This window comes from Canis aureus, unplaced genomic scaffold (genome assembly GCF_053574225.1).
Source record: "Canis aureus isolate CA01 unplaced genomic scaffold, VMU_Caureus_v.1.0 ptg000086l_RagTag, whole genome shotgun sequence".
NCBI lineage: Eukaryota > Metazoa > Chordata > Mammalia > Carnivora > Canidae > Canis > Canis aureus.
Genome location: NW_027554427.1, coordinates 583,805 through 604,553, shown reverse-complemented (window position 1 = coordinate 604,553; position 20,749 = coordinate 583,805). Strand labels below are relative to the sequence as shown.

At 46.1% G+C, this 20,749-nt stretch overlaps 1 protein-coding gene across 1 annotated transcript in view; it reads right to left on the bottom strand.

Annotated features, from left to right (window-relative positions):
* Positions 1 to 11,446: 11,446 nt before the first annotated feature.
* The window catches only part of LOC144309557 (nebulin-like), a 29,045-nt gene continuing 19,742 nt past the window's right edge, over positions 11,447 to 20,749 (bottom strand). Inside the window, exons 8-9 of the mRNA XM_077890642.1 lie at positions 14,693 to 14,799; positions 11,447 to 11,598 (exon numbers count right to left, since the gene is read on the bottom strand). The gene's annotated coding sequence lies outside the window, so the exon portion shown is untranslated. The remainder of the gene's footprint in view (positions 11,599 to 14,692; positions 14,800 to 20,749) is intronic.

The following is a 20,749-nucleotide window of genomic DNA, read 5'->3' as shown; positions in this document are numbered from 1 at the left end:
TATATAGTGTAATATTGCTTTCAATTGTAGAATTTAGTGATTCATCACTTAGATTTATCACGTAGGACTCATCAAATGGAAAGGATTTTAAAAACTCAATTCAAATTACTGTTCTCTATTGCTCTTACAGCAAATGTTAATGTTGTCTCTAAAAGTGTCTGATAACTGAGGAATAGCAGATATGGGAGGAAGGAGGATTTCTAATCAAGAAAGGAACCTCTTTTGATACCTAATATGATTGATCCCTCTTGACCTTGCAAGTTTTTACTGTCACCTCTATTAGAGTGTGGGTCACTTTCTCTGCTATCATTGTTCTCACAAACAGGGAACAGGGTGTTGGCCACCTTCCATTTTTGAGAAAAGACATGTCCTCTTAATGCCACACTTGGTCTGTGAGGATACCACTGGGCCAGACAGCAGCATCTGGAGCAGCACGTGCAGACCTGCCTTCACTCTGAAAGTTCTATCATGACCCATCACCACGGTGATGTGATGATGCTCACCTTTAATTCCAACTGTCACTCTCTGAGCCAATCAAGTGCAGTTTTGTAGCAGGTGAGACGCTCCCTACAATGGGAAATCTGAAATGCTGTTTTAAAGGTATGTTCATTCTGATTTTCTGAATTCTGTTCTCTCAAGTTGGCTTGCTGACTGGTTCAGAAACTCTTCTTCTTCTTCTTCTTTTTTTTTTTTTTTGCATTTTCATTTCCACTGTCCCATTTGTCCACATTGTAAGATGAATGTATTTTTCTGGTTTTCCTGCATTACTTAATTTTGATTGTTTGATGAAGCTGGCTTCCTTATATATCTTCTACATTTAAAAGAATGTCTACTTCTATATGTCAACTTTGTCCATATTCTTATAAAGAACACACTCAGGAAACACACCACACTGCTCTTATGGATCACCTGGCAACATATGACGGGGAAAGGTCAGCTCTTCTCAGTGTAGATGTCAAAATCTGAAAGCAAATGTGAGCAGTCTAAATCCAGACATCTTCAGATGGAAGGAAACTGGGATTCCCTGTGGTATTTTCAGGGGTTGATGTGGATGCTTTCAGTGGCTGTCTGAGCAATGCCTTGGAGTGAATGAGAAGGGACCTGGCCATCGGGGAGGTGGAGTGAACATCTGTAGGCGAGTCATGGATGGTTGGATGGTCCTCAAAGAGAGTCCTGGGATGGAGTCTCGAGGCCGTGCATAGGCAGGGGACTGTCTAAGAGGAGACAGGAGCCTGTCCCCTGCCCTGACAGGGTCTAGAGAGGATGAAGAGAGCTGGGAGTAGAGAGAAGGTGTGAAGGAGGGAAGAAGGAAGGAGCAGGGAGGCACTCCCTCCAGCCAGGGTAGCTACATTTACCCTTGGACAGGCTTTATTCCAGGTCCCTAGACCATACCTTAGATCAAATGCAGAACAGTCAGCATCATGAGTTTAATTCCTGTCCATGATCCATCACACAACAGTGTGGCCACTCTGGAAAGTTCCCTCATTTCCCTATCTATCAAAGCCTACATTGTAAACCATGAGTTATCCCCCTGCTTCCCCTCCTGATGGTGCTACTATGGGCATTCCAGCAGCGGGTTGTCACGTGGCCTCCATGAGCTCTAGAGCGTCATTTCCATATGAAGGCTAAAGAGGGAACTTCCATCCTTCCATGCTGTGGAGCCATCTGAGTCCCCTGTCTAGATCCACCCAAGACCAGACCTCTAACTCATTCTGTAGCCATTTGAGTGCTGCATACCTACAAAGCAATTGTGAAGCATCCAACCTTCACTGTGCCCAGGGCTCTACTTGCAGTCAATCCCATTTCGCCTCCTAACAGCACTCCAGTGAGTAGGTGGTATGGACACTTCCACATCTCAGAACAGGGAACCGAGGCACATTGGGCTTTCTGGAACTCTGTCAGGTACGTGCACCTTCTAAGTAGGATGAGAACCCAGGACATAAGGCCTGCTCATGGTGCTTTGCTGCGTTGCTTTTTTGTTTTTTTAAACTTTTATTTATTTATGATAGTCACACACACACACAGAGAGGCAGAGACACAGGCAGAGGGAGAAGCCGGCTCCATGCACCGGAAGCCGGACGTGGGATTCGATCCTGGATCCCCAGGATCGCACCCTGGGCCAAAGGCAGGCGCTAAACCGCTGCGCCACCCAGGGATCCCTGCTGCGTTGCTTTAATGTCTCTGATAAATCGGGGTATTTGCCCACAAAACCTGTCTATGGGGGTGGTTCAGTGCACACCTCAATGCAAAGTCTTCCTAAGTCCAAGTTGGAGGCATGACACTCCATGGGGCAACAGTTGTGTAGGGGGAATAGAAGGCTGAAACAAGAGTCAATTTGGACTAATTCCCCATGGACTTCTGCCCACAAGATGCCAACACTGCTTTCTATTGCTATGCATTTCCCAGGAACCTGTGGGGAGGATGAGACAGAAGCTGCCCAGTCCACTTCGAGAAAGAAGAGATTTAAGAAAGTGCGCTTCTCTCTGCACAACTGGGTATACCCGATCAGTGACACAGAAGAAGGTATTGTGAGAATTTACTCATTAAGTGGATTTAAGAATAATTCTTTCACTAGTGACATACAAATAGCAGAACAGTACAAAATGCAGTGACACATTTTTCCATGACTTCAAATGTACAAATTTAACTGTTTCAAGTCGATCACCTTACTATAACCATGGAAGTCAACATGCATTTCCAAGTGTAATCTGGGCACCCATGTTCGCGACAGCAGTCTTCCTAAGAGCTAGAGATAGGCACAACCCCCCAATCCAGCATGGGATGAAAGGACACCTAAAATGTGATATGCACACAGGACAGAATGTAACTCAGCCATAAAAAATCCCCAAATGGCTCAATATGCTACAAAACGGATAGATCTTGAATAACCAATATGCTGTTTGAAAGAAGGCATAGGGAGAAAGAAGTAAATTACTTGACCCCACTTAAGGGATCAAATTACAGTAGGCAAACCCATAGACCCAGAAAATCGACACTCGGATGGCTGGAGGCAGGAGGTGAGGGGAGGAGGAACATTCATCTCTTTATGGGGACAGAGATTCCTTAGGATGGAAAGGTTTGGATGTAGATCAGATGGCAGTGCTAAGTACACAGCACCATGACTGTAAACAGGGCTGCGGAGCATTACTTACTTATTAATAATAGCATCAACAACGTCTATTTCATCACACAAAAATAACCATCCAAAGGAATAGAGGACACGTACGTAGCAGTATGTGTGAAGGCATGGAAGCTGAACTGGTCCTCTGACAGGTGAAGAAGTGGGAAGGTGGCTGGCCTTTACAGTGGGAAGGATGACTCAGGGGACACAGTCATGAAATGCAGAATGCATCGAATGTTTTGCATTTTGAGACTGACAATTGCTCACTATATAGATCCATTAAGCTTGAAAGCAAAGTCCAGATTCCTTTTCCTTCTTGCTCATCTGCTCTTCATTTCTTTGTCCATCGAGGAAGTTAGCCCAACAGCAGGTCGGGTCTTGCTTGCTCACTGTTCACACCTGAGCACCGTGTCCCCGTGTTCACCTCAAGCAAAACTCCCTAGGCCATTCCTGGGCAGCAAAACCTATTTCCTGACAGATACCCTGTGTCCTTAGATCCCACGGAGGGACCAGCCGAGGACCTTCCCACGGACGAGGCAGAGGAACGTGCCTCATCTCTCCCTGAGGTAAGCTTGCCTCTCTTTCTCTGAGAAGGAAGGTTGCTTCATTGGTTTCTACTTCAAGGAACACAGGACCAAATTTGGATAATACACCTGAGGGATGAGACAAGCAATCTCCTTTGTGGGGAGAATGGTGAATGAAAGACTATTGCCAATGACAGCAGACACAAAAAGGGGGGTATAACAGGGCAGCCTGCCTTACAAATTCTGTGGCATACAGCACCCTCAACAGCAGAAAGTACTTCCCTCTCAAAAAGAATTTTGGATCAGTTGATCAGATTGGATTTCAGAGATCTGTTATTGAAAGCTCAAGCATCTTTAACAGGGTCCTCTTTCACCGGAGCGGGGGAACACTGACCCAACCTTTGTGCTCCACCCAGTCTCCTTCAGTTCTCACCAAACAAAAGAGCTCTGCAAACAGGGTACATGATGGTGTGATCCTCACTGTTTTTCTCTTTTCTCCAATCGCAGGTGGATGCTGAGACTATCCAAAACTGTATGTATTTTAAAGTAACATTTTTGGCAGTGAAATCTCGTGTCAATAGAAGTGTGGCCTCTGATCCCGGATTCCTCCTGGGAATGAGGGTCCGGGTGTGGTGAGAGAAAACTGTCCACTAAAGCTGTGAGACCATGTTGTACAGGGCCTGGAGGAACTATGGCATGTAGGAGGTGATGGTTTGTGTGCATGTGTGTCAAAGGGCGTCTGTGTCCACACTAGCGAGTATGTGTGTGTCTGTGTATCTATGTGGTATGTGAACGTGAGTGTGTGATTTCCCAGGAGGTATTCCCACACTTGCAGCACAATCGAGGGGTCAGCTTTCCAAAGTCATCTCATCACTGTGACACCCCTTACATGCTCATCCCTCCCTCACCACAGCTATATCTGGAGGATGCTTCCATTTACTTTCCTGAGAAGGAGATGGGGCAGAGATGAATGACCCAAACCCTTGACCCCCCCCACGTTGACAGCCAAGGTGGGGGAACCCAGGGGTTGGTCCGAATGTGGCTCTGGGCTATTGATGCTCACTAATCACTCAGTCATGGTGTCATTAGCTCTCAAAGTAGGCAGCAAAGGAGATCCAGCAACTGGGTCCTTCTCTCAAAACACCGATTCTACCAAAGCCCCCTACACGGCCCAACATTACCCAGAGGCCTCCATGGTCATGTAAACAAGGGCAGCTATAGGTGTACATATCAATGATTTGGGCCTGTCACTGGTGTTGAGTGCATATAGGAAAGGCCACATATTCCTGGAGAGCCCACAGATCCTGGACAGGGTGAGGCCCCATAGAGGGGAGCGCAGTCCGTACTTCCTAGCCACCCACATGCACACACTTGACTCCTGTCCTCATCCTTCCAAACTCCCTGACAAGTTCCCAGGCAGCCCCTCCAGCATCCTCACGCTGGCTCTGTGTCCTCCTAGCTCCAGTTGAGTCCCTGACTCAGGAAATTCCCAACTCAGAGGCGGAAGAAGAAACCTCAGCTCTCTCAGGTAAAGTCATTTTCTGCATAGGAAATGCAATTGATGCTTTCTTTCCATTTCCAAGGAATTAATTTCCTTGGCACTGCCAGTTAGTCCCGAGTTTCAATCACCCCCTGATACCAAATTTAGAGGGGCTTTTAGAACCATCACCATTGGTTACACAACAAATGGCATCAAGCATTTTCTAGGAGTTGCTTTTCCTTCATGTCACATAGCTTGTTTGCTGAACAAAATGGAGCTATGAGATCTGACATTCAAATTTGGAGCCTTTCCTGCAGGTCACATTTACTACTTTTTTGTGATCTTTGACTCGAGGACTGTACTCCAAGTCACTTGCTAATGTCACCAAGAGAACAAAAGTCATGTGCAGATGTGCACAGAGGGATGTGATCCTCATAGTGTTTCCCTTTCACTAACTGCAGGAGGAGGGAGACCAAGATGGTTTCTTTATCAGACACTTCTCGAGGAGGAATGTGACTGATGCACAAGGTGGGTCTTTCCCCTCTGCTTTGGCCTGGAGAGCCTCCCTGATCCTGGGTTCCTACTGCGATGGAGGGTGGGGTGGTGGGAAAAAATGACTGTCCAGTAAAAAAAAAGGTTGACTATGTTCTACAGACTCTGGAAGCAAGCAGGTCATTTAGGTATTGTGGCTTGTGTGTATGACGGCTGGGGGTTGGTCCTATGTGAGTGGATGGGACGTGACTGTGCCGGTCAGTGCGTTGAGTGTGTGTGTTCCTTCACGAGACATTTCCCAATTATGCAAATCAACCCTAGTGTCCAGTGATCAAAAGTAAACCTCACCCCCACCGGGCACACTGCTTAGGATGCCACATTCCTCCCTCACCACAGCTGCACCTGGAGGTTTGCTTAGTATTCCCTTTCCTCAGAGGGGGATGAGTCAGTAACAAAGGGCACAACATCAGTCCTAGCTGGGGATGTGTCTCATGCAGGGTCCAAGCAGAGAAGATTCAGGAAGATATTTCAGAGTATTTCCTAAGAGCTTCGTTATCCTTAAAAATAATGCTTTCAACTTATAAGCCCACACTGAAGTGTGAGGGGCAAATAGGAGCTCAAAGTAAAGCTTTGTCATTAACTTGGTGCCCAACACCAAGTTGTTGCAAATCGCCTACATGGCCTGGGCCAGGGCCAGGTAAAAGTACGCCAGTGCTCATGACAGGTGCCCCCACACCCAGTCACACACTTGCCACTGGCTGGGTGGCTCCTGAGTGAAGGGATCCCCAGTGACCTGAAGGACACCGGCATTTTGCAGAGAAAAGGACTGGAAAGAAATAGGATGTAGGCCTTGTTAAAATGCAGGGATGTCGGTTGGTTGAAAGCTTATATACTTAATTTTCCTTATGATGAATGATTAATGAACAATTATAAAACTCAGCGGAGGTTTCCTTGGATTGAATGAGCCTGCAGCAAAGTGTCTTTGAATCAATTCCCATCTTATGGATGAGCTGAGATGCAGGTAGGAACGGTGCCTGTTGAACCGGAGCAAAGCAACGGTCTTGAAGAGGTCCGCAACGCAGTGGAGCTTTGCTGAACTTCAAAGCGGCGCCGGGCTCACAGGACTCTGTCCGTAACAGGCCCTGTGCGTTTGGGGTGTACCCTCTTTCAGACAGACTATTTCATAAGGATTCGATTCCCTGTAGGAAGGAGTCAGAGGCAGTGTTTCTACGCACTTTCCTGCTCGTTTCCTCGGACCTCCTTCCTCCAGCAAAGATCGCCTGGCATCAGCTCGGTCCATCTTGATGACCTCCCTGCCTAATAACATACAAAGCCTCAAATTATCTACATCCTCAGGAGCATTGCTGTGGGGTTCACTTTCGGGATGCCTTTTCATTCTGTTCCCTGTTGAAGAGGGTATCCTTTACCCATCCTGTGGTCTCCTCAAGGATTAACAAGGCATGAACGAGTGAATTTATTCTGGAACTCTCTATTCTGCTGCAGTGTGTCCCTACTTTTATGCCAGCACCGTGCTGCTTGCCTAGTACAGCTGTCTCAGGTACTTTGAAATCTGCAATAACCAAGCCACCACCTTCTTCTTGTTTCTCAACAACGTTTTGGCTATTTGTGTTCCTTTGTGGTCACATTTGCATTTTAGCAGGTTTTCCATTTTTTTTAACGTGACATTGTGACTGAAGGCTGTGACATCGCCTCTGGGGGCCATTTATCCTAGAAACGAGGTGTTCACCTCAGCCTTTTAGTGTTCAGTGGGCTCACATAGTGCCTGGCACCTGTGTGTGTGACCAGGACAACCTACACGTGGATGTTGCTAACGGGCCAGCAGTTAAAGCAGGAGGAATGAGCAGGGGTTATGTCTTGCTCGTTGTTGGACGCTAGTGCTCTGCAGTCCAAGGGGAGTCTGTCTATACTCCATCTGTCACAATCATTACCTCGATAACTACATGAAAACGATTACAGAAAATAAACCCTCCAATGCTCACTCACCCTAGCCACATGTCAGGGGTCTCCATAACTGGTGGAATTTCACATGCCACATTTGGAGGGGAACAGTGTAAAGGGCGAGTAGAATGGACATGATGAAGTGGATTCCACAGCTGCTTGGTCTCACTGCAAAATTCGAAACTGTGATCTCTGCCCCGTTGAAGGTCTCTGACTCCCCTAAGCACAGTGCACATCTGAGAACACACCAGAAAGGTCAGGCAGGTAGATGCCGCATGACCCGCAGAGAACTCAACTAGAGTAGGATGAATGGGTGAGCCCCTCCCTCCAATAACAGGATTGCTCATGCTTGTGTTCCTACAGATTTGTGTCTGGAGAGCATAGACGGCTCCAGCAGTGGGGAGGAAGACTCGGCAGGTAGGGAACAGGGCTCAGGTAGGGAACAGTGGCAGAGGGCTCCTGGGAACCTGGGGTTGCATCTCCTACTCTGGAGAATGCAGAGGGTGGGCAAGAAATCAAAAATGAAAGGGAAATACTGGCTAGCAATCTGATTCGTTCATCTCCTATTTTACTGACGTCATAGGACCAGAAATTGTGTCCAGGGGCCTTCGGTGTGTGCCGCATTTCTAATCCCCCTCCCTGGGTTTGCTGTCTTATGATCTATCCCATACAATGTGCACTTCCCACCCTTCTCTGCTGCCAAACGTCAAAGCTTGGTTTTGTTGCCCAGCACCACTCAGCAGTCGTGTGGCAGAGATTGGGTATCGTTCTTGTCATTGCCCTATGATGGACATGACCTGGGTGCCAGAGCAACCCTCTCCCAAATCTGAGAACCAGGAAACTAAGTTGTCATGTGAGCTCAGAGGTGGATGAGAAGGAAACTCTGTCCCGTGTAAGATACATGACGTGTAATGGACCTTCATGCTCCTGACCCATTTCCCATACCTTAAAGTCGACTCCCAGAGTTGGAGATGTTAAGGGGCATCTCCCCTATGGTCACTACATACATGCCTGGGTTGCTTAGGTCATGCCAGCTTCACCACACAAACCAGTCTGTCATAAACATGCTTCCATGAGTGAGAGGCCACATACTGAAGACCTGGAGATGCTCCTTGGCCACAAGGCACCTACCGGCCTGTGTGAAGGTGTGGCTGGGCCCGCTTCTCTCTCTCTCTCTCTCTCTCTCTCACACACACACACACACACACACACACACACACACACACACAGTCTTTCCCAAGCATCCCTCGGACCTGTCACCGAGAACGGCCGAGGCTGAGGACAGAACATATGCTAGCAGGGCTACAGGGTCACTGTTCTTCTCACCATCCAATTCTCCAGCCTCACAGCATAGGCCTTGTCCCCCTACACCCTCCTGATGCCCACCCCGTCACCTGTCCTCAGACCTGCACCAGGGCCCTACCACCCTACCCTCCCTGTAAGGTTCAGCGCCAGGCCTGGCTGGCACCATGTGTTCAGTGGGCTACCCTATTGGATATTTTCCAGCACTTCACTTGAAAATTCAGGGGGAATTTTGAAAATTGACTACCCTCTCATTTCCACTTCTGCTCTATAACACTTCTGGGAACAGATGAGGTTGCTTAAGGCGGGCTCGTGTGCCAAGAAAGACCATCTTGTCCCAAGAGCAAACACTGGATATGTGGACACGTGTGGCACCGTCTCATTCAAGTTCCCCAGCCATCCCAGACCAAGATAGTTTCTCCTCACACAGAGGGTTCAGGGGATTGACTGAGTGGGTGCCAGTATATCTCCTGCCAGTCCTTGGCTACCAATATTTAAGAACAATATGATTGTTGGAGGATGGAAAGGGGAAGGAAATGGAGAGTTGTTAGGAAAGGAGGAAGGGGAGTAGGGAGAGAGAAAGGTCATGTCCTGGTCACACTGTCACAGGGACAGTACCTCCCAGAGGAGGGACAGGATGACACACACATCATTCCTAGGCATGGAGAGAACCTACGGGTGGGACACGCAGCTGGGAGACGAGAGACCCACTTCCACCCTGTAGACATGAAGGGACTAAGTGCAGGGAGGCCCCAGGGCTGAGGATCCATCATCTTGAGGTCAGAGTCCCTCATCCCAAGGGGAGCAAGCCATGGGTTCTCACCCCTGCTAAGTTTCCATTTCCTTTCCCATGGCCATGCCAACCTCATTGCTGCCCTGCGCACTGGAAGACAACTCCACGGATACCGGGGATTCACGTGAAAGGAGCAACACTGTGCCTGTAATTAATTCTTCTCCTCCACTCTCTCTTTCACCTCCTCGCTCTGCTGCTCATAAGCACTTGTTCCTAGCTCTTCCCCAGCTCCCACCTTGATGATGCCCACCCTGAAGACCATTGTCTGCTGCAGGCATTGGGTCTTGGCACCTGCTCCGTCTATGGAATGATGCTACAGCCCTCTTTACCCCTCTTTCAGCATCACACTGACCCTTCACCACTGAGTCTGGGGATCAGACCTGAACAGCCCAGCAGGGAGTGGGGCTGGGGTCAGCAGGATGGAGTCCACCCTGTAGGAGAAGCCTAGGGAAGGGTACCTGCTGGGTGACCCCACTCAGTGTCCCCACTCCCTGCTTGGTTATGTGGTCATGCCCGATTCTGCCTCCCTTTCAGCTCTCAAGAAGCATCCCTTCCACGGACATCAGGGAAGCAGCGAGGGAAGAAATATTTAAGTTGGAAGAAAAGGAGGAACTAGGAACAAGGTGAGTTTGGCAGAAATAGAGGAAGCAACACAGGCACATGTTCTCTATCACCTCCCTGACCTACTTGTTGGCACCTCAGGAAAACCACCCAAAAAGCCTGGGTGCTGCCCTTCTGGGCTGAGCAATAAGAGGAGACAAGAGGAAGGCCATGATCCCTACAGGCGCTGAAGGATGACCTGAGTACATCTTACAGGGAATGGGACTCAACCCATAGAGGCCCTGAGGGGGCTGAGCCATGACCAGCAGAAGCTGCTGAACCTGGAGGGACAGGACTCAAGAATGTCTGTGCACTGCACCCCTGTAGCAGAGGGCCCCCAGAGTTGTGCACCCCCTTGTTGTGCAGGACCCAGCCCTGCCCTTCCTACTGCTAATGGCAGCAGACAGGTTGCCCCAGAACATCATTAGTTGGGGTGGTGGCCTGATCCCACACTTCAGGTGTCTGAGGAATGAGTGAACATCACACAGAGCCCCAGGGCCATGCGAGCAGCACAACTCAACTCGACTAGGGGTGCATCCCTGGGGCACAGAGCAGACCCGGGCATCAAGCAGGGACATGTGGATTGCCACTCAATTGGGAGCTGCCCATCTCCCGGGGTCTCCTGAGCCTCAGCGAAGCCTTGGAGGATGTTGGGGGGTCACCTCATGCACCATTTCACCATGTGAGTGTGAGGCTCTATCGATTGTTCTCAATCTGCAGGCGGCCATCGGGGTGAAGGACCCGCCGTCCACTCCCAATTTCACCCATGTCCATCCCTCAGTGTGAGCACCGTGCAAAGTCACTTCCTGTGCGAGACCAGAGCACATCATCCCTGCCAGGCTGCCTGCAATGCTCATGGGCACAAAGTCTCCTCCACGAAATGGGCAGGTTGAGGGCTCCCCAAGACAGTGGGAAAGGCACAGCTAAGCAGGAGGAGGACCCGGCAGTCACAGTGGGCCACAGTCAGGGAAGGGGCCCCCGGGACACTGGGGATATAGCCTTCATTTAGCCCCGGGGGCCTGGAGGCTTCACTTTGCTCATGCCACACATGCGTCTTGCAGGCAACCTCCACCCCCAAATCCTCAGAAGGCAGGTCCAACAAGAAACCCTAGACTCCTAGGTAGAGCTGCCCCAAACAGCACAGCACTCCATCTCCTACAACTGCCCCTGATGTTTCCCGCAGCAGCACAGCAGGACAGTCTGACCTCATCCCAGAAGCTCCAGATTCGCCTGAGGTCCTCAGAGACGGCGAGCCACGAGATGCCTCGGCCTAGGTATGCAGCTTCGGTGGGGACTCAGAGGCTGGAAAGGCGTGAACTGGATGCACCTGGACAGAAGGAGAAGAAACACGCCTGGAGGATCTGTTCCCCTGGACGTGACATGGCAGGCCTCCACAACAAAAGACCTTTGTGCTTCTCACAAGCAGAATGGATCCCAGAGGACATGACAAAGGGACCCTCGGAGATGGACACCACACCCAGAGCGGGGGGTCCTCATCACTGCTGATGATGGACACTCTGAAAAGGAAGCAATGATACAGGCTGTCAGGCATGCATTTTTGGGGTGAGACTGGCCACCTGGAACTGCGTTCAGCAAGCAGCCCTCCTGGCTTTCCGCCTGTCTGCTGGAGGGGCTGTTCCTCCTCCAGCTCTCCGGTCCTCCCCTGGGGGGACCTGTCCTCGCAGTGAGCGGCGGCCTGGCTCCCATGGTCGAGGGCCAACCTGTTTGCAGGGTGGCCACTAAACGCCTCCCGTCTGGGACACATGTCTGCCTGCCTTGATTCCAGAGGCTGTCCCAGGATCCTTCTCATAACCATCACTTACCTATCCCGATACAAGCTGGTATTTTGGCAACTAGTAAAAAAGATCACTGGCTAACTCATCGGTTGGGGAAAGAGCGTGCAATACAGTGGAAGCTGCTGGACAACAAGTCTTGTCTGACCCCACACCCCCGTTGGAAAGTCCCGAGTCTCTGACAGTTTGGGTAACTCCTCACCCTTACTTTCCTTATTTTCTTTGACAATGTCACAGCAGGGAAAATACTATCATTTTCAATGTTTATTAATGTATTCCTCACACAATTTTAATGATTATTAATAGAACTATGAGTTAATATACTTGATTAATGTGATTGTTTCTGCTTTTATTTGTAAGGCCTTTTAAATAATAAGAATATCCCAAATTGCAAAAAAAAAAAAAAGGCGGCAGGTGGGGGTGACTGGGTGGCGGTCAGTGAGGTGGGCACTTGGGATGAGCACTGCGTGTTATTCTGTATGTTGGCAAATTGGACACCAATAAAAAATAAATTTATTATGAAAAAAATAAAAAAAATAAAACCCTTAAAATAAATAGATAGATAAAACTCAAGCAAGCAAACGAAAAGCTGATTGGGAGGAGAAAAAAAGTAAACAATCTTGTGGAGCCAAAGACTTATTAATGTACATGGAAAGAGGACAAAGATTTAGTTTCTAACTCCAAGTATCAAAATACCTTCTCCATGAGGCAGTCCTGAAATTTTATTTTATAATCTTGATCTTTGTGGTATTTCAAGAGATGACATCTCTTAACTTTAAGAATGTCACAGAAGATTAATCCCATTTACACAAGATGAGTACTTCTCTGAGCAGTCGGTTTTCAACCTCAAGTCTTTTGGGTAGCTGAACCAACCCATAATTAAAGCGGTCTTTTCTCTGACATCGTAACTTTAGTTTTCACATGAATAATCCCATAAAGTTGCTTAGCTCCACTTGGGGGGACAGACACCGTAGAAAAGCCAAACTCAATGCCAGATACCATCCTTGTTACATTGGACTATTTTGAAGGTTAGAGTTATCAGTACTGGTAGGAGAGAGGACTAGGAGTAGGGTTGGGCTGTCCATTGGGGTGTAAGGAGCCCTGGGGCCAATTTCACTTAGTGACCACCCCAGAGAGGGGTGATGTAGAGAAGGCTCGTTCAAATTATCCTTGAAGTGATAAAGATTGGGGATGTCACAAGAAGACTAAAATTATCCTAGGGGATGGACTTTGAGGGTAGTATACAACTCTCTCAGCTTCTATTTGAAGCAAAATGGTCTGCCCCTGGCCCCCAACAATAGAGAACCAGTGCCTTGGTGTGTTGGTACAGTGCAGCTTTGAGCAGCACACATGCGCATTATACATTTAGGGAAGAGCATGCTAACTACCTTGGATGTTTCGGGAGATGCCAGCACTATGTGCTCAGCCCACTGGATCTCATGCCACTAGACACCAGGGGTGGGATCTACATGTCTCACAGGGTCAGGGGACAAGGTGCTAGTCCAACTAGCAGACTCCTTTCAGCTCCAAATGAAAATTATGGAACTGAGATACTGTTTCAATTCTGCTGTTTCAATTCACATTTCTCTTTAGAGATCACTCTAATGACTTTAAGATGCCTTGAAAGCCTAGAGCAGTATATTCTTAAATTGAGGGGTTATGAGACGTTGATTGGTCTTTTGTCCGAGTTTAAGTCCCAGTGTGCAGCCAGTCCTCTAGGGATTCCAGTTCTGGTAATGGGTGTAGTGCATCTGTAGGTGGGCTCTGAAAAATATGCTGCTAAGAACGGACTGTCTACCCTGAACTGATTCATTTCATATGTTTTTAAAGATACTATTTGTTTGAGACAGAGAACAAGAGAGAGAGAGAGAGACCTTGAGCACAGAGGGGGAGAGAGAAGTAGACTCCCCACTGAGCAGGAAGCCTGACTCAGGGCTTGATGACCCATGATATTATGACCGGAGCCACCCAGGCTCCTCTAGTTTCAGATCTTTACCAACAGGTAATCTCATTATCATTAAAAGCCAGCTGCGTCCTTGATCATGTGGTATGGGAGATGAAAGCCCGTCCCCTCCTAATTCTAACCAATGTGTCATTCTCACGATTTAGGTGGTCAAGAGAAGAAAGGGAACGAACTTTTTCTGAGTGTCCACTAAGAGCCCATCTCTGTGCCAGGAATGTTATATATGATACCTTGTTCCACCTAATTTAATTATCGTGATTTTTAACCATAGTCCACATATAAGAAAACAGAGGCTCAGAGATATTAAGTAAATCATATAGAGTCATAGTGGGCAGGTGACAACAACAGGATTTGAAACCATGTTTGGCTGACTCCAAGACCATGACTTTATGGATAAATAGCAATGACTTCTCAGGAGTCCCTAGCAAATGCTACCAAGGAATTATAAGAAGGGGTCCTAGCTTTGCTAACTGAGAGGACCAATGAGAAAAACAACAGGCTTTTAGCATCTCTTAGCATCATTCTTGGCTCCCGTGCCCGACTGATACTGTTGGTGCCTTTTGTTGTTTCAGTGGTGTTGTTTCCACGATCCATTTGAGCCACCCGGGCACCCCAGGATATTTTTCTTTAACCCAGTGTACCTCGGTGCCAAATTCCCAACTTACCTCACTGACCATATATCCTTTACGTCTTTAGCGTGTTTCAGGGCTTTGGTCTGTTTCCCAGCATGATGGTGGGGTCTCTCTTTGGTGGCAAGTTCAACATAAAGATACTAAATGATCAGAGAATAGGGATCAGATGTTATAGAGACAAAACATTTGTTATTTAGTATTCAGTCATTTTCATTCACTTCTAACCCTTAAATGGGAGTGTCTACTTGTTTTCGTCCTGATGTTTTCACGTATGATATGCATTTCTTTTCATTTGTTTCCCTCTGTTTCACATTCGGAAACACATACACACACATCCGAGTCACCTAATACCCTTACTGTTGAGTGTGGCCTGATCTAAATCCATGTGATAAAGAATGCCGATGGAAGAATGAGAGGATTCTAACAAAGCTCTCAACACATTCTCCCCCCATTTTGTCTGAATGCATAAAAGTGGTCACGAACAATAGATGGGTCCTACAGAAGGAATCAAGCAGTTCGGTCCACAGACCGTTCATCCACCCAATGACGAAAGTTGTACACGATTTAGAAAGACAGACGTGGTATTGCTTGCTTAGGTAAAACACAGCCACAGTTATGATGGCCCCAAAGAGAACTGCTTGAAGTTAAGGGCCACGAGGCTGCATCAAGGACAACCCAGTGTGACAATCTGTTGCTGGGCTGCAGTGGGCAAGTATACATAACCACCCACTGTGACGCCAGCGCTGCAGGTTTGTGAGGCTCTGCTTATGAATCTCGCCTGACTCTGAAGCTTCTGCCCTCGCTTGGCTCTTCAAAGATCAGGAGTATCAGGAACTGAGGTGAAGACTGACTTCTGCTTTTTGCCTGCAGCCCTGTACAATACCTGGACATAAAATAGTCATTATCATTATTTCTGCTTTATTTGCATGTTATGGTCTCTGCTGAGAGATGCCTTTACTGCTTACTTCATAGAGAAATCGGGGATTGTCCTACTGTCCTACTGCAACAATCTTGGTTGCTGCTCAAAAAACCAATAATATATTTACCTCCTTAGCCCTCCCTTTCTTTTATCCTTTTTTTTCTTTTCTTTTCTCCTTTGTGTCAAACGAAGACACATTCTGTAGCTTGCCCATGATTCAAGCCTCCTACTGTGTTCTTGGGTCCTGCTCTCCCCTGTCCCATTCTAGGAGCCTCTGCCAGCAATTATCCGCTTCCCCTCTATATCTTCTCTATATCTTCGACCTTCCTGTTTCTTCAGTCCTTCATCTGCAAACAAAGTTTGCTCCCTTCCTTCACTAAGCCTTTTCCAATCTCTACCAATGATTTTGTTTCTTTCTACCTTTCACAGCCAAGCCGACTACGTATTTCTTCTTTTTCTCCTTAATTAATTTCTCAAGGTAACAGTATGGCTTCCGTGCAACCACACCAAGGTAGTCACTGTCCTTAGGACCGCCAAAAACTTCACAACGACCAAATGCAAGAAAGGTTCTCTGTAGCAACTGAAACTGCTCAGCTGTTTCATTCCTGAAAATGTTCTTCCCTGCTCCCCATCCTGGTGCTCTCTCCTAAGTGGCCTTCCTAGGAACTCCTCCATCTATGGTTCTGCCCTTCCCCAAGGTTGCCACTAGCTGGAGTCAGGGTTGGCTTCTTTTACCGGATACGTTCCCCTTGGGTAATCTCGTCTGTTCCTGTGACTTCAATCATTAATGTGAGATGGAGGATTTCCAAATGGATATATCCAGTGTTTCTCCTAAGTCAGGCCCAAATTTTCTTTTCTTTTCTTTTTTTTTTATTGGTGTTCAATTTACTAACATACAGAATAACCCCCAGTGCCCGTCACCCATTCACTCCCACCCCCCGCCCTCCTCCCCTTCTACCACCCCTAGTTCGTTTCCCAGAGTTAGCAGTCTTTACGTTCTGTCTCCCTTTCTGATATTTCCCACACATTTCTTCTCCCTTCCCTTATATTCCCTTTCACTATTATTTATATTCCCCAAATGAATGAGAACATATAATGTTTGTCCTTCTCCAACTAACTTACTTCACTCAGCATAATACCCTCCAGTTCCATCCACGTTGAAGCAAATGGTGGGTATTTGTCATTTCTAATAGCTGAGTAATATTCCATTGTATACATAAACCACATCTTCTTTATCCATTCATCTTTCGTTGGACACCGAGGCTCCTTCCACAGTTTGGCTATCGTAGGCCCAAATTTTCAAAAATGTTCTGAACTTAACCATGTTCAATGCAGAATTTTTTATATTATCTCCATCTCCAGCCCAATTTGCTTCCTTATCTATTTTCTCTACCTTGCTAAAAGACTCCTTGATCTCCCCGTCATGCAGACCAGACACTTGGGGGAGTCATCCTAGACTTTTCCCTCATTCCCACAACAAATGATCACGAGTTCGGGGCTCCTAACTTTGTGACAGCCTTTAAGTCTGACCCACCTTCTCCTTTTTCACAGATACAGCCCTAGTTCGGCCTCTTATATCATTTCTTCTCAACACATCTTCAAAAGCCTCCCAAAACACCTCCTCCGTTGGACCACTCATTCATCTTTCACAAGTCTGAGAAGGAGATTTTCTTAAGGCTCTGATCTAATCATATCTTAATGCTCAGAAAGAATTCTTTTTTAATTAATTAATTAATTAATTAATTTATGATAGTCACACACACACACACACAGAGAGAGGCAGAGACATAGGCAGAGGGAGAAGCAGGCTCCATGCACCAGGAGCCCGACGTGGGATTCGATCCCGGGTCTCCAGGATCGCGCCCTGGGCCAAAGGCAGGCGCCAAACCACTGTGCCACCCAGGGATCCCGCTCAGAAAGAATTCTAATTCCACATATGAGAAAGGTCATATGATATTCGTCTTTTTCTGTCTGCATAGTTCACATTGCTTATGGCCTTGAGGTCCATTCAAGTTGTCACAAAGGGCAAACTTTCATTCATTCTGATATTTGTAGCTGCCTCCTACAGGACACCTCTTAGTCACTTGGCTCTGAAGGTCAAGGAAGCTTGTGCTCTTGATCCCATGAAACTCTTATAACAAAGAACACCCAGAAAGGAGCTCATAGCCCTGTCTGGGGTCTGATTTTTAAAACTGTAACCAGGAGACACCCCTCTAAGATCTAGGTCTGGTGGCTGGTATGGCTTACTCTTGTGGGTCCCCTAGGACTGTAACCAATGGAGAAAGAGTTCTTCAATAGCAACCACCCCCCAGGGCATAGCTAGAGAAAACAGAGTCAGGAGCTCAGTCTTCCTGTAAAGGAGGCGTGTTAGCTAATCGTTGTGACTGCAGCTTGAGGGGCAGGCTTCTAATTAAAAATGCATCTTGGGGCGGACTATAATCCTTTTCAGAGAATTTAGAGGACATATTCTATCATCGTCTTTAACCCTCTGGTGTGCTTCACAGTGCCAATATATCCTGGAAGGAAGATTTCTACACACCTGGTCCCTGGTTTATGCAGCTGCCACAGGGGATACCCCTTGATTGCCTGTCACTGGTAGCCTGGGGGGCTTGTATTCCTGAGTTCCACAGGACTATGGTAATTGGAAGGACAGTTTTTAGCAGGCTACCACCCCAAAGGCACTGCACAGACAGCATACTCGGGCAAATTCCCAGTCTTTCTGAGCAGGAGGCCTCTTTTCTTGTCCTAGATCTTTGGCCTGAGGGGTAGGTCTTAGGTCTGACACACATCTAGTGGTCAATAGAGCTGCTAAAAAGGAACGCAGGTTGTTGAATGACCTACAGTATTCATTCATGAATGAATGAATGAACATAGTAAGAATGTCACAAGAAGATGGAAAATATAGGAAACTATGGAATAGAAGACACAGAGCTGAATAATACAAAACTGAGCTGAAAAATACACTAGAGGGTTTCAACAGAAAATTATAGATAGGGCAGAAGATCAATTAACTTGAAGATAAGACAGGGAGCTCACCTAATCAGAACAGCAAAGGAGAAGGAATGAAAAAAAAAGTGAAGATAGCCTTATAAACTTGTGGATAGCATAAAATGGACTAACATTTGCATCATAGGGCTTCCCAAAGTAAAAAGAGAGAAAGGGACAGAAATCTTATTTGAAAAAATAATGGCTGAAATACTAAATTCCCTAACCAGGAGAAAAAAAACAGACATCCAGATCTAGGAAGCACAGAGGGTTTCAAATTAGGGGATCCCAAAGAAATAAACACCAAGACACATAATAATTAAAATGTTAAATTTAAAGACAAGAAGAAACCATTAAAAGTACCAAGAAAAAAATAATTCGTTACATACAATAGAACACACCCCTCTCCCTGCGGCTCCCCCCCCCCCCGCCATAAGAGTATCAGGTATTTTTCAGCAGAAACTTTGCAGACCAGAGGGAGTAACACAATACATTCGAACGGCTGAAAGAGAAAACCTTCTGACCGACACTAGTCTACTTGGCAAAGTTATCATTCAGAAGTGAAGGAGAGAGACTTTTCTAAACAAGCAAAAGCTAAAGGACTTTCTCACCATTAATACAGCCTTACAAAGGATGTTAAAGAAAAAAAAAGCAGAAACAACCCAAGAGATGCTAAAGAGATTTCTTTCAATTGAAAAGAAAGGGTGCTAATTAGTGTTTAGAACACATATGAAGAATAGTTCTCACTGGAAAGGTGCATATGTGGTAAAAGACAAATAATAAAAATAACTGATTACAATTAAGTAAGGGATACACAAAAGAAAAACATGTAAAATGTGACATCAGGAACATAAAACATGGGGGGAAATAATGTTGAGCTTTACAATGGGATCAAACTTAAGTTGTTATCAACTTAAATAGACTGTTATAGAAGTTGCTTCACGATAGCCATAAAGGAAAAACCTATAGGAAATATGCAAAAGATGAAAAGAAAGAAATACAAGCATGCCACTAAAATAAATCAAAGCACAAAGGAAGAGAGCAAGAGAGGAAGAAAGGAAGAGATCAAGACTATACAAACAGCCAGAAAACAATTAATAAAATAGCACTAAGCCTATAATACATAATCAATAACTAGTCAAAATGTAAATAGACTCAATTCCCCAATCAAAAGACAGAGTGGCGAAATGGATTAAAGAACAAAATCTACCAGGGCACCTGGGTAGCAAAGTCAGTTAAGCATCTGATTTTTGGTTTAAGCTCAGGTCATGATCTCAGGGATGTGGGATTGAACCCCAAGTCAGGTTACATGCTTGGCACAGAAACTGCTTGAGATTCTCCCTCTCCCTCTGCCCCTCCTGCTCACGCTTGTTTGCTCTTTCTCTAAAATAGGTGAATAAATCTTTAAAAAATAAAATAAAAATTAAGACCTATCTGTATGCTGCTTACAAGAGACTCACTTTATATGTAAGGACACAGAGAGACTAGAAGTGAAGAGGTAGGAAAAGATATTTTGTGCAAATGAAAACCAAAAGAAACGTGGAGGAGTAGCTATACTTATATGGACAAGACAGACTTTAATAAGAGACAAAGATGGGCATCATATAGTGATAAAGGAGCCAATTCAACAAAACATATAACATTTGTAAATATGCACCCAACATAGGAGCACCTAGATATATAAAGCAAATACTAACAGACCTAAGCAGAGAAACAGCAATACAATAATAGCTGGAGACTCTAATTTCGCACTTATGTCAATGCATAGATTATCCAGACAGAAAATCGATATGGAAACACTGGCCATACAGTAGACCAGATACTTAAAAATATTCCATCTAAAAGCATCAGAATACACATTCTTTTCAAGTGTAGGATACTGAACAACAACGGGACAAAGAAGAAATCAAAAGAGAAATAAAAAAAAAATCTTGAGACAAATGAAAATGTAACATACCAAAACTTACGGAATGCAGTTCTAAGGCGAAAGTTTATAACAATGCCTACCTCTAAAAACAAGGACATTTTCAAAAAGCAGCCCAACTTTACACCTAAAGGAACTTGAGAAAGAAGAATAAATAAGCCCAAAGTTAGAGAAAGGAAGGAAATAAAGATCAGGGAAGAAGTAAAATACAAACTAAAAATACAATGGAAAAGATCGATGAAAGAGCTGGTTCTTTGAAAAG